Source organism: Petaurus breviceps, unplaced genomic scaffold (assembly GCF_028583685.1).
Source record: "Petaurus breviceps papuanus isolate PSGF00001 unplaced genomic scaffold, PetGlider_PUasm1.0 108, whole genome shotgun sequence".
NCBI lineage: Eukaryota > Metazoa > Chordata > Mammalia > Diprotodontia > Petauridae > Petaurus > Petaurus breviceps.
The window spans coordinates 2765133-2782243 of NW_027185593.1; the positions used below are offsets into that span (position 1 = coordinate 2765133).

Consider the following 17111-nt stretch of genomic DNA (forward strand, 5'->3'; position numbering starts at 1 on the left):
TTTCAGCCCTCTTTCCTGAACTCTGGGTCCAGCCAAACTGTTCTTCTTGCTTTTCCACACTCAAAATAATCTCTGAGCCTTTGCCCTGGCTGTGCCTCATACCCAGAGCACTCTCTCTTCTCACCTTTGCCTTTTTTTTTTTAAGCAATTGGGGTTAAGTAACTTGCTAAAGGTTACAAGGCCAGTTATTTCTGGGTGTGGTGCTGAGTATCTGAGCCCAGATTTGATCCCCAGGTCATCTCGACATTGGAGCCAGTGCTCTTACTCGCTGAGCCGCCTGGCCACCCCTCACTTTTGCCTTTTGCAATCCCTTGATTGATAGGTTAATTCCTTCTCCAGGTGATAATATCTCCCATTTATAGAGTAGTTTAATATTTACAAAGAGATTTCATCTCAATAAACTCCTGTGGTAGTGGACAGGTAGAGCAATGCTTTCATGTCCATCTGGTAGATGGAGAAACTGAGACTTGGAGAGAGGAAGTGATTTATCCAAGGTCACATAGCTAACTCATGTCAGAACCAGGTCTAGACCCTTTGTCCCTAGGTCTAGTGTGCCATCTACTTTAGCATGACTTACCATGTGCGCTCATTCTCAGAGACTTTATGGATTTTTAAGGTTCTTTGCAGCAAGGCTACTTCTAGCTCTGATACATTTGGTGTTCTAGTGATACTCCTAGCTCAGACAAATTAGATTGTATATCCTAAGAACCTTAGGACATAGAATGTCCAAGTTGGAAGGGTCCTTAAAACAGAGAATGTCAGAGTTGGAGGATGAATTGTATAGGAGAGGGGCAGGAGATAGGGGCACCAATTAGGAGGCTGTATGGACTGCTAGGTGGTGCTATAGTAGATAGATTGCTGGGCCCAGAGTCAGGAAGACTCATTTTCCTGAGTTCGTATCTGGCCTCAGACATTTACTAGCTCTGTGACCCTGGTCAAGTCACTTGACCCAGTGTGCCTCAGTTTTCTCATCTGTAAAATGAGCTGGAGAAGGAAATGCCAAACAGCTCCAGTACCTTTGCCAAGAAAACCCCAAACAAGGTCACAAAGAGTCAGACATGACTGAAACAACTCAATAACAACAAGTCCATTAGAAGGCTAATATCAGAGCTAGAAGAGCCCTTAGAACAGAACGTCATAGTTGAAAGGGACCACAGAAATCATGAAGTCCAAGTGCTTTTGGTTTTTGGTTTGGTTTGTTTTTTTATAGACAGGGAAAGTGAGGTCTAGAGAGAGGAAAATAAGTTTCTCCAAATCCATGACTACTGAGTGGCAGAGCCAGGCGGTCCAAGTTGTCCAAGGTCCCTTTTGAAGTTATCAATGTCTTTTTTCCTTCCTCCCTATCCCCCATCACCCTCACTGCCCTTTCATCCAGAAAAAAACCTTGAGAAGGCAGTCAGGGGAATCTTTATTTTTAGGTGTTGCCTTCTCAGAAATAGCTTTCCGGGGATTGTGCTCAGCCCTTTGTTCAATCATCCCCAACCAATTGTCTTATAATTGCCCCAAAGGATCCCTTTCCAAATTGCACTCCTCCAGGGTTTACTGCTCTCCTGGGGACTGGAGTTAATGATCAATTGTGTATGTGAGCGCCCCCTTGAACACTAAAACCACCAAGTCATTTTATTGCTTTTCCTGGGGAAAAAGAAGGTGTTGGGAAGGCCCAGACCTTTCTCCCTACTTTCTTCCCCTTCAGCCCTTATATTTTCTGCTAAGGGAAGCGTTGGAGAAAGTTTCCCTTAGCCCAGATGTCCCTCTGCTCAGAGGTTGGAATTCCCCCTTTCCATCCCCTTCCTTCTGTATAAAGTATTTGCCCAATAAGGCTCCTACAGGAAAGTAAAAGGGTAGTCTGTGTGGTAGTAATAAAAGTAACAAAAGCAGGCACTTATGAGGTGTCAACTATATGCAGAACCCCACATAGGGCATTGGGGAAGATACAAAGTTTAGGTAGGACCATCTCCTGGCCTTCCCAAGCCCTCCATCTAGTTGGGGGATAAAATTAGCACCTTTGATAGCTATAAAGCACAATCAGAGCAAGTATTTCTTTAGGCTTTAAGGCCTTCACACATGCTATCTTATTTGAGCCACACAATATCCCTAAGTTATTGTGCAGGCATATTAACCTCCCTTGTGGGCAGCTAGGTCGAGCAGTGGATAGACCTAGAGTGAAGAAGATCTGAAACCAAATTCATCCTTAGAAATTTACTAGTTGTGTGACCCTGGGCAAGTCACTTGATCCTGTTTGCCTCAGTTTCCTAATCTGTAAAATGAGCTGGAGAAGGAAATGGCAAATCACTCCAATACCTTTGCCAAGAAAACCCCAGATAGGGTCACAAAAGAATTGGACACACCTGAAAATGATTGAACAACAACAAAATGTTCCAGGAACTACACTAAGAGTTAGAGATGCAAAGAAAGACATAATCCCTGCCCTCATGGAGCTCACAGTCTAACGGGGGAGACAAAGTGCAAACAACTGTGCACAAACAAGCTACATACAGAAAAAACTGGAGCTTGTCCATGGAGGGAAGGTATTAGCATTAAAGGGGACCAGGAAAGACTTTTTGCAGAAGATGGGATCTTAGCTGAGACTTAAAGGAAGCCAGGAGGTGGAAATGAGGAGAGAGAATATTTTAGGTATGGGGGACAAGTGAAAATGCACCTTAGTTGGGTGGCTAGGTGGTGAAGTGAGTCAGAGCTGGGGCCCCAGAGTCGGGAGGACCAGGGATCAGTTCGAGCCTCAGATACTTAACACCCACACAAAAAAACTGTCCATTTAACCTCGGGCAGATTACTTAACCCCAACTGCTTAAAAAAAAAAAAAAGAAAATGTACCTTAGTGTTTGTTTGAGGAATATCTAAAGGCCAGTATTGTTGTGAGGGAGGGATTAAAGTGTAAGAAGACCGAAAAGATAGGAAGAGGCTAGGTTAGGTTATGAAACCTTTTAAAAGTCAAATAGAAGGTTTGGGGAACCTTGGGAGTTTAGCAAACTGGGGGAGGAGGGGAAACCTACCAGATCGGGGTTTTAGGAAGTTCACTTTGGCATTTGGGTAGAGGCTGAACTGGAGTCCAAGGAGACTTTTTCCAGGGAGACCTCCCAGAAGGCTATTGTAATAGCCTGGGTGTGACATGATGAGGCCCTGAATTGGGGTAGTCTTTGGAGAACTCTGAAGTACTTAGGAATTAATGGAGTTTAGGAGAGAGTTACTGGGGCATGGGGGATAGTCAGTAAAAACATAGGGGAGTCCAAAGATGGAACAGCAAGGAGGCCAGTATTATTGAATCGCAGAGTAAGTGGGGGTGTCTAAAGTTTAAGAAAATTGAAATGGAATAACAAATAACAAATGGAAGATTTTATATTTGATTCTGTAGGTGAAGGGAAATCATCGGAGTTTATTGAATAGGGCAATGACATGGTCAGATCTGGGCTTTAGGGAGATCATTTTGATAATTGAGAGGAGGATGGACTGGAGTGGAGGAAGACTTGAGGCAGGCAACTCCACCAGCAGGCTATGGCAATAGTCCAGGTGTGAGGAGAGGAGGTCCTACATAAGGGTGGTGGAAGTTCAGAGGAGATAAAGGGGATATATTAAAAAATTGTTACAAATTTAGAAATGATTGGGATTTATTAACAATTCAGATAAGGGGAATGAGAGAAAGTGGGAAGTCCAGTCTGACACCTAGGTTGTAAACCTAGGGGACTGGGAAGAATGTGGCACCCTTGATAGTAATAGGAAAATTAGGAAAAAAGGTAGCATTTGGGGCAGAAGATAATGAGTTCAATTTCGAACATATTGGGTTTGTGTCTATAGGAGATCCAGTTTGGGATATCTAATAGGTAATTGGAGGTGAGAGTCTGAAAGTTAGGATATTACTGAAAGCTGGATAAATATATAAGAAACATCAACAAAGAGATGATAATTGAATAATGGGAGCTGATGAGATCACTAAGCAAAATAGTATAAAGGGAAAAGAGAAGAGGTCACAGGATGGAGTCTTAGTGGATCCCGATGTTTAGTGGACATGACCTGGATGAAGATTTATCAAAGGAGACTGAAAAGGAACAGTGACCTAGATATCAGGAGAACTAGGAGAGAGCAATGTCAAAAAAGACCTATGAAGAAGAAAGTATCAAGAAGAAGAAGGTAATCTCTAATATCAAAGGTCTTGCAAGTATCAAAAGTCAAGAAAAATGAGGATTGAGAAAAGGTCTTTAGATTTGGCTAATGAGAGATGGCTTGTAATTGTGGAGATGGTGGTTTCAGTTGAATGATGATTGTAGAGAGGGGAGAAGACAGTGAGAGGAAATAAAGTGGAGGTACTGATTATAGGCATTCTGACGGAGTTGAGGAGAGGAGAGATATGGGTGATAGTGGGGATGGATGGTCCAAGTGAGGGTTTTTTGAAGATGAGGAAGACATGAGCATCAAATTGAAAATCTTTCGTTAAGCATTCAAAGTCCTTTATCACCTGCCTCCCCCCTCCCTTCCTTGTCTTCTATACACCTTATATCAATTATGTATTCTGGAATCAAGTGATGCTGGTCTTCTTGTGGTTCCTCAAAAAGGACACTATCTGTTGTCTCTGGGCACTTTCTCTGTCCCCCATCCCTGAATAGTCTTTCTCCTCATCTCTGCCTCCTGACTTCCCTGGCTTCCTTTGAGTCCCAGCTGTAATCCCACATTATGTAAGAGACTTTTCCCAGCACCCCTTAAATTTGATTGCCTCTCTGCTGTTGTTTATCTTCAGTTTATCTGGTATCTAGCTTGTTTATATGTAGTTATTACTGTTCTATTGTTTTTCAGTTGTGTTCAACTCTTAGGGACCCCATTTGGGGTTTTCTTGGCAAAGGTACTGGAGTGATTTGCCATTTCTTTCTCCAACTCATTTTACAGATAAGAAAACTGAGGCAAACAGGGTTAAGTGACTTGCCTAGGATCACAAAGCTGGTCAGTGTCTGAAGCCAGATTTGCACTCAGGAAAATGAGTCTTCCTGACTCCAGGCCTGGCAATATATCCACTGCAGCACCACCTAGCGGCCTGTTTATATAAGCAATTGTTCACATGTTTTCCTGCTGTCTCTTCCATTAGACTGTGAACTCCTTAAGAGCAGGGACTATCTTTTGCTTTTCTCTGCATTCTTAGTGCTCAGCACAGTGCCGGGCATATAGAAAGTGCTAAATAAATGTTTAGTGACTGACTGATTATAGTAGAAATAGGGAAGCCACCAATACATAAGGAGAGATTGAAGATCAGTGAGCGTAAGGGTTATACAGAAGAAGATCATGCTGGAGAAGAAAAGTTGGAATAGGATCACTTGTGTATGCCCAGGGGTTTTCCTTGTTGAGGAGAAGGGCTACCTCCTTGGGAGAGACAGGGGTGAAAGAGATGGTGTCAGGAAGCATCTGAGTGATGAGAGATGAGGAGGAGTAAACACTTAATAAATGTTTGTTGACTTGACCTCAAAAAAAGACGATAGATATAAGATGATAGTTTGCGGAAATAAAAGGGTAGGATCTGGTGAGGGTTTTTTAAGACTGGAGAAAGCAGAGAGAAGATGGAGGTTGTGGCCAATGACTTTGGTTTTCTTCTTAAAGTAGGAGGTGAAGTACTCAGCTGAGAGAGTGGGGGGAGGTGGTGCTGTGGGAGTTTTGAAAAGAGAATAAAAGATTGTGAGTGGGACAGCACATCACTTAGCAAGGGGTGAAAGCATTTCCTTGCTACAGTGAGAGCCCAGATGAGGTTAGGTAGCATAGATTTGTAGTGAATTCAGTCAGCATGGTTCTTTCAGCTCTGACTTCCCTCAATTCTGTTCAACAACTTGGTCATTAAGGGAGGAGGAGGAAGATGGTGGGAATTATCAATGTTTGGATTTTGGCAAGATGTGATCCAGATAGGACAAAAGAATAAGGGATAATACTTTATACCTTTCAAAACACTTGAAACTCATTATATTTCAAACTTAATGAGGACAAACTCATGAAGGAGAAGATGATGAGATGCTTGGTCTAGTGGAAAGAGCTTTAGATTTGGAGTGAGAGGACACAGGTTCAAATTTTGGCTTTAGTACTTGCTACTTGTGTGACCTTGGGCAAATCATCAAACTTCCTGTACCTCAGTTTCCATATCTGTAAAATGAGGACAGGATGATCAATAAAGGCTTTTCTTCCTCTAAATCTAAGACCCTGTGACCCCAGTGGAGCCAAATCATAGATCTGTGCACAGGAAAGTTCCATTAGGTAGAAATTAATCTTCCCATTTCACAGAGCAGAGAAATGAAAGCCCAAATTGATTATGAGACTTGTTCAAGGTAACCTAGTTAAGTAGTTAGGTAGGATTTGGGGCTAAAACTAACATCCAGCTCCCCTGACTCCCTGGTTGGGGTTTCCATACTGCCTTCCTTTTAGTCAGAAAGCATCTGATGCTTAACAAGTAAGCAAACAGCATTGGATAGCCCCAAAAGTGCTAAAGTTAATTCTTTCGTCCATTTCTTCAACAAATATATAATAATCATAATAGGTAACATATATGGTACTTAAAGTTTGCAAAGTGCTTCACAAATATTCTCTCATTTTATCCTGGGAAGTAGGTATTGTTATTATCCTCATTTTACAGATGAGGAAACTGAGACAGAAGTTAAGTGATTTGCCCAGGGCCACACAAGTAGCAAGTACTAAAGCCTAGCAAGTAGCAAGTGCTAAAGTACTAAAGCTTCCGGAGGTTGGATTTGATCCCAACTCCTCCATTTCCTGAGCCAGTGTTCTTTCAATTGTACCACACTGCCTCCCATGGGTGGTGAGAGTGGTAGCACATTTCAAACTTCCAGGCAAGGTGTCTGTCAGCGGTCTTTGACTCACATCCTTTAGTGGGTTGGGATTATAAAGGAATAAGATTATTTTAAAAATACACTCATTCAAAAAAAAAAAACATTTCCCAAACTTCTCATGTCCACATTGTCACAGGTCTTTATCTGGGGAGGTCCTTCCAGACTCTCTCCTCTTTATCCTGGCCATCATCTCTGCCTGTAGAATAGCTCCCTGTTCAAGGATCAGCCCAGAAGATAACTCAAACATGAAGTCTCTTCCCAGCTTCAGTTTGAAGCATTTTTAGATGTGATTTCATGGCACTTTGTAAGCCTCTAAAGCCTTTATTCCAACCTGTATTCTATGTACTTGTGGGGCATGGGTTGCCCCCTGCTACAGTCCTCCTCAGGCAACTTGTCCTAGCTTAAGGGTAATTCTGGGTCTTCAAAGGTGATGTCAAAAGAACACAAGCTTTAGCAGGTTCTGCTAGACTGGAAATCAAGCAATCTATCCACAAGTAGTTACAAAATGCTGAGCCAGGTGGGCTGCTGACCAAGGTACTGAACCCAGAGTAGGCAAAACCTGGGTTCAAACCCTCCCTTTGACTCTTACTGGCTGTGTAGCCATGGGTAAGTCACACTGCCTCTTGGTCTCAGTTTCCTTGTCTGTAAAATGGAGATAAAAAGAGTACCTGCCTCACAGGATTGTTCAGAAGACCAAATGAAATAATAAATGTCAAGTGCATTACAAACTTCAAAACATTATGTAAATGTTATCTATTATTAATACTATGTGTCAGCCTGTTGTTGAGTTGTTTCAGTTGTGTCTGACTTTCTGTGATCCCATTTGGGGTTTTCTTGGCAGCGGTTTGCCATTTCCTTCTCCAGCTCATTTTAGAGATGAGGAACTGAGGCAAAGACAAATAACATGTCCAGGGTAACAGAACTAGTGAATGTCTAAGGGTGGATTTTGAACTCAGGTCTTCCAGACTCCAGGGCCTTTTCTCTACCCATTGAGCCACCAACTGCCCATATATCAGCCTAGCTAAGCTCAGATAGACTCAGATCACCAGGTAGGTCTCAGGATAGAGGATGTTTTTGACCATAGCAACTCAGAAGCTGAACCTGGAGTCATTTGATCTGAGTTTGAGGGTACTGGATTTGCAGTCAGAAAGATCGCAGGCTCAAACCCTACCTCAGACATTTATCAGCTATCTACAACCCTGGGAGAGTCAATTAACCTCTATACCTCAGTTTCCTCATTTCTAAAAAAGAGAGGGCATTGAATTTGACAGCTCCTAAGGTCTACCTCAGCTCTCCTGGGAGAGCTAAGTGCTGCAGTAGACAGAGGTTGACCCTGGAGTCAGGAAGAGCTGAGTTCAAATCCAACATCAGACATTTACCATCTGTGTGACTCTGGACAAGTCATTGAACCTCTGCTTGCCTCAGTTTCTTTATCTGTAAAATGGGTATCATAATAGTACCTACCTCCCAGGGTTATGGTGAGGATCAAATGAGATAATAATTGCAAAGTGTTTAGCACAGCGCCTGGCACATAGTAGGCACTATATAAATATTTATTATTATTATTGCTATAATAAATGATCCAATGAATTTCTCTGCTCTGCTAATTTATTCTTGTGTGATCTTGGACAAGTCAATCACCCTCTTTGGGCCTCAGTTTCTTCATATGTAAGAATGTCTCTTCCAGTTCCAGGACTGTGATTCTTTGAGGAAGACTCAATACCAAATTGTAAACTGACCAAGGACTAGAACTATACCCTTTAAAAACTTTGTATCTGGGCAGCTGGGTGGCACAGTGAACAGAGCACTGGCCCTGGAATCAGGAGGATCTGAGTTCAAACCTGGCCTCAGACATTTAACACTTACTAGCCATGTGACCTTGGGAAGTCACTTAACCCCAATTACCCTGACTTCCCCCCTCCAAAAAAAAAAAGCAAAAGAAATTTGTATCTTCCCCCAGTCCCCAGTTTAAGACCCTGCACACTGTAGTCACTTAATAAATGTTTGCTGAATGATTGAATGAATTTTGAATACTAAAGCATGGAAGGACTGTGATCTCTGTCAGTGAAGAGCAGACATACAATAAGGACATCAGATCCCTGAAGGTATTATATAGTTAGAGGCCCCTAGATTGTGCTTGGAGTCAGGAAGACCTGAGGTCAAAACCAGTCTCAGACACTTGCTAGCTATGTGACCCTGGGCAAGTCACTTAACCTCTGTTTGCCTCAGTCCCCTTCTCAGTAAGATGAGGATAATAATAGCAGTCGCTTCACAGGATTGTTGTAAGGATGAAATAAGATCTGCATAAAGTGCTTGGCAAGTCTTAAAGTACTACATAAATGCTAGCTATTATTATCATTAATATTATAATTGTCTTGTTAACTCCATGTGCTGGCCCTTGGTTTTCCCAACTTTCCTAAGTCTAAGAGAAATGAGAGAATAAACAGAACTCCTAATCTACTCACAAGTCTTGCTGTAGGACTTGGAGATCTGAATGAGTTTTATTTTTTAAGATGGTCATTCAGCCAATAAATATTTCTTAAGAATAGTCTGGGCATTAGGGGTGAGACAGAGCATAGGCAAGACAGTATCTGTGACCCCATGGAGGTCATACCTAGTAGGAACATGTTAATGCTAAGTGCAGAGAGAGGCAAAGGTACAAAAAACTTCCTTGAGATTTCCATTTCTGTGTCAATCAGTCAATAAATATGAGTCAAGCACCTGCCAGTCACTGTGCTTAGCACTGGGTCAGAGGGCAGAAGTCAAATAGTGTCTATCTTCAAGGAGTTTAAAGTCTATCAGGGGAGGGACAACATGTACACCTATGAATATGTGCTGAATACACACAAATATAAACAAGGTGATTGTGTGTGGGGGGGAGGTGCTAACACTAGGGGAGATCAGGCTTCATGTGGGAGATGGCACAAGGTAAGTTATGAAGGAAACTAGGGATTCTAGAAGGCAGAGGAAAGGAGGGAGAACATTCCAGGCATGGGGAGACACTATTGCAAAGACCCAGAGAGGAGAGATGATGGATGCTGTGTGTAAGGAACAACAAGATGGGTAGCTTGGCTGGACTCCAGAGTGTGTAAAGAGGAGTGAGATACACGTAAACACTCACACACACAGACACACACACACAGACATATACACACACACTCATACACATACTCACACACACATATACACATACAGGCACACACATTCACACACATGCACACACGCATGCATGCACATACTCACACACATACACACAACAACACGCTGTTGTTCAATTGTTTTGGTCATGTCTGACTCTTGGTGACCCCATTTGGAGTTTTCTTGGCAAAGATACTGGAATGATTTGCCTTTTCCTTCTCCAGCTCATTTAGGCAAACAGGGTGAAGTGATTTGCCCAGGGTCACACAGCTAGTACCTGAGTTCACTTTTGAACTCGAGAAGATGAGTCTTCCTGACTCCTGGTCCAGGACCTTTGTACCACCTAGCTGCCCTTAGGCACATACATATACATATGTAACTATACTTATATATGGTATACAATTGATATAACTGATATATCCATATAATATTATTATATCACTATATACAACATAATTTATAATATGTTATATTGTGTTATTATACATAATATTATATAACATATATTCATATTTTATATCACTAAATTAACATATTGTATCACTAAATATGGTATACATTGTTGAAAGTCTCACAAACTAGCTCCCACCTACCTTCCCAGGTTTACTATATCTCTATGTAGGGATATATAATATATTATAGTGATGTATTACTATATATTATACATAATATGTCATTATACTATAGTATATTATTGTGATATATATTATATATCATGATGTAGTGATATTTCCAAATCACTATATAGAGTGATGTTTATTACAACATAGTATGACTATATCATTATATAATATACTATGATATATAATGATATCTTATCCATCTATCTCTGTATCTATATTAAGGCTGGGAAGGTAGGTGGGAACTAGGTTGTAAAGAGTTTTTAATGCCAAACAGAGGAGTTTGTAATAGATAGCCGCTGAAGTTTTCTGAGCTGGGGAGGTACAATGGTCAGACCTATGCTTTAGGAAAATCACTTTATTCACTGTCTAAAGACAGATTAGAAAGGGGAGAGACTTGAAGCCCCAGGACTGGTTAAGAAATCTTTGCAGTATTCTAGGTGAATGGTGATGAAGATCTGAACAATGAGGGGGATGATATATGAGCACAAAGAAAGCCTAATGTAACATTAAGTATAGGTCAGACCGTAAGTAATCTAAGAAAAAATGAGAAAGACTTGTACCAAGTCTATATAAAATCAAGGCAATTCTCTTACCCTCTGAAGTGAGCCCTAGCCTCCCTAGGAATGTATATAGTCCTCTAGACTCATAGTATTACCTTCGAGTTGAAGATCAACCAGGGATAAGTATTTGGAGAGAGTCAAACACACTACCCATTCCTGAGAGCTGCAACAAGAACAAAAATCAATTATTAGTCTCTTACTATGTATAAGACACTCTGTTAGATAAAGTGGGAATACAAAGGTAAAAATGAAATAGTTCTTACCCTCAAGGAACTGACATTTTACTGGGGAGTGTATTATGTAATCTTCCTGATTTATACAGTACTATTTTGGGAATGCGCCTTCCTTCCTGGCCCCCTCCCCCAGTCCCTGTAAGGGGAAAATACTTGGAGTTATTAGGGAGCAAACTCATGTCCTTGGACCTGGACAGTCCACATAACTCACAGTACCAGAGAGTGATAAGATCTAGAACCACTCTTTTATAAATTGGCCCTGTCTCTCACTGCTACTAGGCTCCAGATTTCGTTTGGTCCAAAAACTTTTCTGCTAAATCCAAGATTCTTAGTCAAGAATCCTTCCATTAATCCATAAACTCCTCTGTTTTTTCTGACACTACCCCTCGACTGCTGCTAGTTATCATTCTTGAAGATATTAAAGTGGTCTAGGAGCTCCTCACCAGTTAGTCCTTGCTAATCTCTGCTGTCATCTCTGGTGCCATGTGGTTCCCTCCAGGCTTCCCTATAAGTAACCAAGTCTGTGTTTCAATGTGAAGTCTCTTTCTCTGTTGTTATCTGTCTATGTTCTTTTTTCTACCTTTTTTTGGAGGGCAATTGGGGTTAAGTGACTTGCCCGAGGTCACATGGCTAGTTTTTTGTGTTAAGTGTCTGAGGTCGGATTTGAATGCAAGTCCTCCTGACTCCAGGGCCAGTGCTCTATTCACTGTGCCACCTAGTCACCCCTCTATGTTCTTTTTTCCTAGGCTGAGAAAGAAAATCAACATTTAAGTGTTACCAACCTCATGACAGAGAGGAGTTTGATGGATTAAATATAAAAAATGGGAAACATGTTTTGGACATGGCCAATATGGGAACTTGTTTTACTTGATTATACATATTTGTTGCAAAGGTTTTATTATTTTTTTCCAGTTGGGGGGAGGATGGTGGTAGAAGGGAGACAAATTAAAATTTGGAAAAAAATCAAATTCTGAATCACTCTAAGGATTATAAAAACACTTTCCTTGAAACAATCATGTGAAGTAGAAAATAGAAGTATTATTTATATAGTGTACTGCCCAGAAGGGGCTTAAAAAGGCCTGTTTGAGGCCCTCTTATTTCTCATTAAGTAGATGAGAATCCTTTTGTAAGAAATATGCTCACTTCTAGAAAGAATAATACTTGTTGTGAAGCCAGGAATGTTCTCATTATATTTATTTTACATTTATTCTCCTGAATGAATGGGTAGTTAGTTCCCTAATGGAGTACACTTGCACCAGACAAATGCAACACTTTTATACTGTTTCTAATTTGAATTTCCCGCTTGCCTGAAGCTAGGCACTTCAGGGTTCCTAAACCCCACCCCCATGTGGGTCTACACTCCCACCACATTATTTATTTTCTTCATAGAATAACATAAATTCCTTTTAAGTTTCCTTCACCATTAACATAAGAAGAGTCCTAACCAAAACAGGGTTGTGGAATGAAATTCTCTGGCCTAAGGAGTTGTGGATTTTATCTTAAGGAAGGAATTGTTCGCCTTTAGATATGCTGATAAGGCAGGGCCCAACTTCCTGGTTAAGTGAAGTGTTAATCAACATTCCCAAGATTTTTCTCTCTAATCCATTAGTTTTCCTGCCTTCCCCAGAAAATGCAAGATTCTCTGGTATATGACAAGTTTTCTGTGGAAACAAAAGTTCAGTTCATCTCTTATACTTTGAAAAGGTCTTCAATAAGATATAAAACTACCAAGTTCTAGGTACACCACCCACCCGTTCCTCCTTTAATAACTCATAAAGAAGTAGGGGCGGCCAGGTGGCTCAGCGAGTAAGAGCACCGGCTCCAGTGTTGGGACGACCTGGAGATCGAATCCCGGGCTCAGACACTCAGCACCACACCCAGAAATAACTGACCGTGTAACCTTGAGCAAGTTACTTAACCCCGATTGCTTAAAAAAAAAAAAAAAACTCATAAAGACGGTCATGGCCAATATAGGAAATGGTTTTGCCTAACTATACTTTTTTGCATCCATCTATGCCTTGAGCATTCTCACCCTGGAGCCTTCCTGCCTTCTAGCCAATTCTGTCTTCTTCTCCCATTGGCGAGTTCCTCCTGGTGCCTCCATTTTGGAAAGGGTTGCAGGCCAGCCAAACTTCATTTCCCTTACAACTATACTTTTTTCTGGACTTTAACACCATTCCCTCCTTCAGGGTACCTTCTCTATCATACTTGTTATTCCAAACCTTCTCTTCTCTTCTCAAGCCTCCTATCCCACCCTTTCCTTCCCCCTTCTCAGCAGATGATGGGACCTTCTCTACTGAGACAATAGAACCCATCCATCCATCACACTGCTCCTTCTTTTCTATTCCACACCTCCAAACTTTATCTCCCATTCTTTCCTTTTCTTCAGTCTCTGAGGAAGAGGTGGTTCTTCTAGCTAAGACTAAGGCTAGGTGCCTCTTTGGACCTTTGATCCCATCCCCTTAATTATTGCCTTTCTTTCACTCATCTTTAATCTCTATCTATTGGCTATTCTTATGAACAATATCCAGGTCTCCCACATCCTAAGAAAAAACTTCACTGGACTTTCCATCTTCTCAAGCTTACTTTTCCTTCTCAGAGCCAAACTCCTAGAAAGGATCATTTTTATTCCTTTTATACAACTGTTACTCCCTTCCCAACCTTGTGAAATATCATTTCTTACCCCCCACGCCACTGAAATTCTGGTCCCCGATATCTTCTAACTGCCCAATAGCATGACTTTCTCTCAGCTCTCATCTTACTTGACCTCAATGCACTTTTGAACATTGTTGGTCACTTCCCTCTCTGAGAATCCTTCTTCTCCCCCTGCTTCCATCACACTGGGCCCCCTTGGTTCTCTTCCCACTTTTCTGATTGCTCTGTTTTAGTATCCTTTGTTGGTTGATCATCCACATCTCTCCTTTAACTATTGGTGTACTCCAAGGTTCCATCTTGGACCCTGTTCTTTCTTTATTTTGTCTTGACATTCTTATCAGCTCGCATGGGTTCTATTATCACCTCTTTACAGAGATGTCCCAAACCTGTATATCTAGACCTAATCTTTCTCCAGAATTCTAGACTTGCATTGCTAACTTCCTACTGAGCATTTTCAACTGGATTTCCCATCACCGTCTCAAACTCCACATGTCCCAGATGGAATTTGCTATATTCCCTGACCTCACAAATCCACTTTTCCTCCAAATATCCCTATTCTTGCTGAGTACCACTGTCCTTCTGGCCCCCCAGGTTCCCAACTCTGAAGTCCTCCTGTACTCTTTCTTCTTCCTCACCTCTCATATTCAATCAGTTGCCAAGTCTTCTTTGATTCTACCTCTCCCTCACATCTGTCCTCTTCTCTCCACTGAGGTAACCAATACCTAATTCAGGACCTCATCACCTCTCTGCATGGGACAATTACAATGACCTCATGTCTCTGTCTCCATCTTCTACACAAAATGCAAAATTTATATCCCCAAAGTACAGCTTAAAAACTCCCAGGGATTCCTTATTAAGTCTCCTATTAGATATCATCTCTTTCATGAGGAAAGGCCATCAGGGTTAAGTGACTTGCCAAACACTAGTAAGGGTATTAAGTGTGTGAGGCCATATTTGAACCCAGGTCCTCCTGACTCCAGGGCCTGTGATCTATGTTCTGAGTCACCTAGCTGTCCTTTGGTTTAACACTGAAAGTCCTTTGCACAATAGAAAGCCTTAATAAATGCTCAACAGAATAAATAAATAATAAAAAATAAATGCACAATAGAAATGGCATATAGAAAGCCTTAATAAATGCTCATTGACTTAACATGACTTTGCACACAAGCTCCAGACTGCTTTTCCAGATTTGTTGAGCACTGTTTCTTTTCACACATCCTTCATTCCTTTCCAACCAGCTTACTATCCATGACATTCCATCTCCCCACTTCACTGAGTGGCAGCTATGTGAGGTAGTGGATCCAACGCTGGACCTCAGGAAGATGAGTTCAAATTTGACTTCAGACACTTACTAGTTGTGAGACCCTGGGCAGGTCACAGAGTCTCTGTTTGCTTCAGCTTCCTCATCTGTAAAATGGGGGTAATAATAACCCCTTCCTCCTAAAGTTGTTGTGAGGATCAAGTGAGGTGATATTTGCAAAGTACCTGGCAAATCTTAAGGCACTGTATAAATGCTAGCTGTTACTTGCCTTTAGATGGGATGTCCTCCATGACTGGAATGCATGCCTTCTCTACCTCTTCCTCCTCTTAAAATTTTAAAGTGTCCTAATATGGAAATACATTTCACATGATTACACAGAAATACTCTATATCAAAATATTTTCTGTCTTAGGGAGGAGAAGAAAGGAAAGAAGAAGAAGAGGAGGAGGAGGAGGAGGAAAAGAAAATTTGGAACTCAAAATTTTATTTAAAAATGAATGTTAAAATTTTTTCTTTACATGTAATTGGGAAAAATAAACTACAAAAAAAATGGACTTGACCTTGAAAAAGAAAAAACCTTAAAGTATCATTTTGGTATTTTGACCCTCCTAGTTCCTAGTACCTTTCTATTTATTAATAATAACTAGTGCTTTAAGATTCATAAAGTGTTTTAATCTGTTGTCTCATATTTATTTGTATCTATTTTATATTCATTTTTTCTGTGTACCTGTTATCATTCTCACATACCTCCCCGTCTTTTTTTCCACAGGCTGTCTGTCCCCTGTGCCTAGGATGTGCTCCCTCTCCATCTCATTTTGTTAAAATTCCCTGGCTTCCTTTCAAGGCTCAGCTCAGGTGCCCCCTCTGGCCTCAGCAGTGGAAGCTTCATGGGTGCGGAGCTGGCTTCCATTCAAGGCCTGTCTCTGACACATCCTAGTTACATAACCAGTAAAATCACTTAGCCTCCCAATGTTCCACACCAGAGGCACCTAAGTCATCATGCACTTCAGCAAACAGCTGCAAAACCCTCAAGTGCAGCCCAACCGGGATTGAAATATAATTGGGAAACGTTTAACAAAATAAACAGAAGTACAATACAACACAGATAATGTTAATTTGTGGTTTTCTAAGTCAATATGTAGCCTGCAGGGATGCATTTTCTGTTTGAGTTTGACATCACAGCTCCACACAACTCTAAGATTATAGGTTACTACAGAGGTGATATCCTTCTAATTTAGGAATTCCCACTAATACTAATGGAATAAGAGATCTGCTCTGTACTAATGAAGTAATAATAACTAGCCTTTCCATAGCACCAACTATATGCCAGGCATTTTGCAAATATTATCTCATTTGATCCTCATAACATCCCTGGGGGCTGGGTGCTATTATGATCCCCATCTTGCAGATAGAAAAGTTGAGGCATGCAGAGGTTAAGTGACTTGCCCAGGTCACACAGCTATTAAGTGTCTGAGATTGGATTTGAACTCAGGTCTTCCTGAATCTAGGCCCCTAGATCTACCTGCTACAACACCAAAATCACAACTCTAATCTCTGTCCTTCTTCATAGTACTATGACTTTACTTATCTTTGTATTCTCCCTTAAGAATGTAAACTCCTTGAGAGCAGGGATTTCCTTTTCTTTTTTTTCCTCTTCTCTCCTTCCTTCCCTTCTTTCTCCTTCCTTCCTTTCTTTCTTTTCCTTTCTTTCTCTTTCTTTCTCTCTTTCTCTTTCTTTCTTTCTTTCTTTCTTTCTTTCTTTCTTTCTTTCTTCTTTCTTTCTTTCTTTCTTTCTTTCTTTCTTTCTTTCTTTCTTTC

The 17111-nt window shown here is 41.0% G+C and overlaps 1 long non-coding RNA gene across 1 annotated transcript in view; it reads left to right on the plus strand.

Annotated features, from left to right (window-relative positions):
* LOC138154751 (uncharacterized) overlaps positions 1-16363 on the plus strand; it is a 34134-nt gene extending 17771 nt beyond the window's left edge. The window contains exon 3 of the long non-coding RNA XR_011166680.1: positions 16063-16363. This is a non-coding gene — a long non-coding RNA (uncharacterized lncRNA). The remainder of the gene's footprint in view (positions 1-16062) is intronic.
* Positions 16364-17111: the final 748 nt, after the last annotated feature.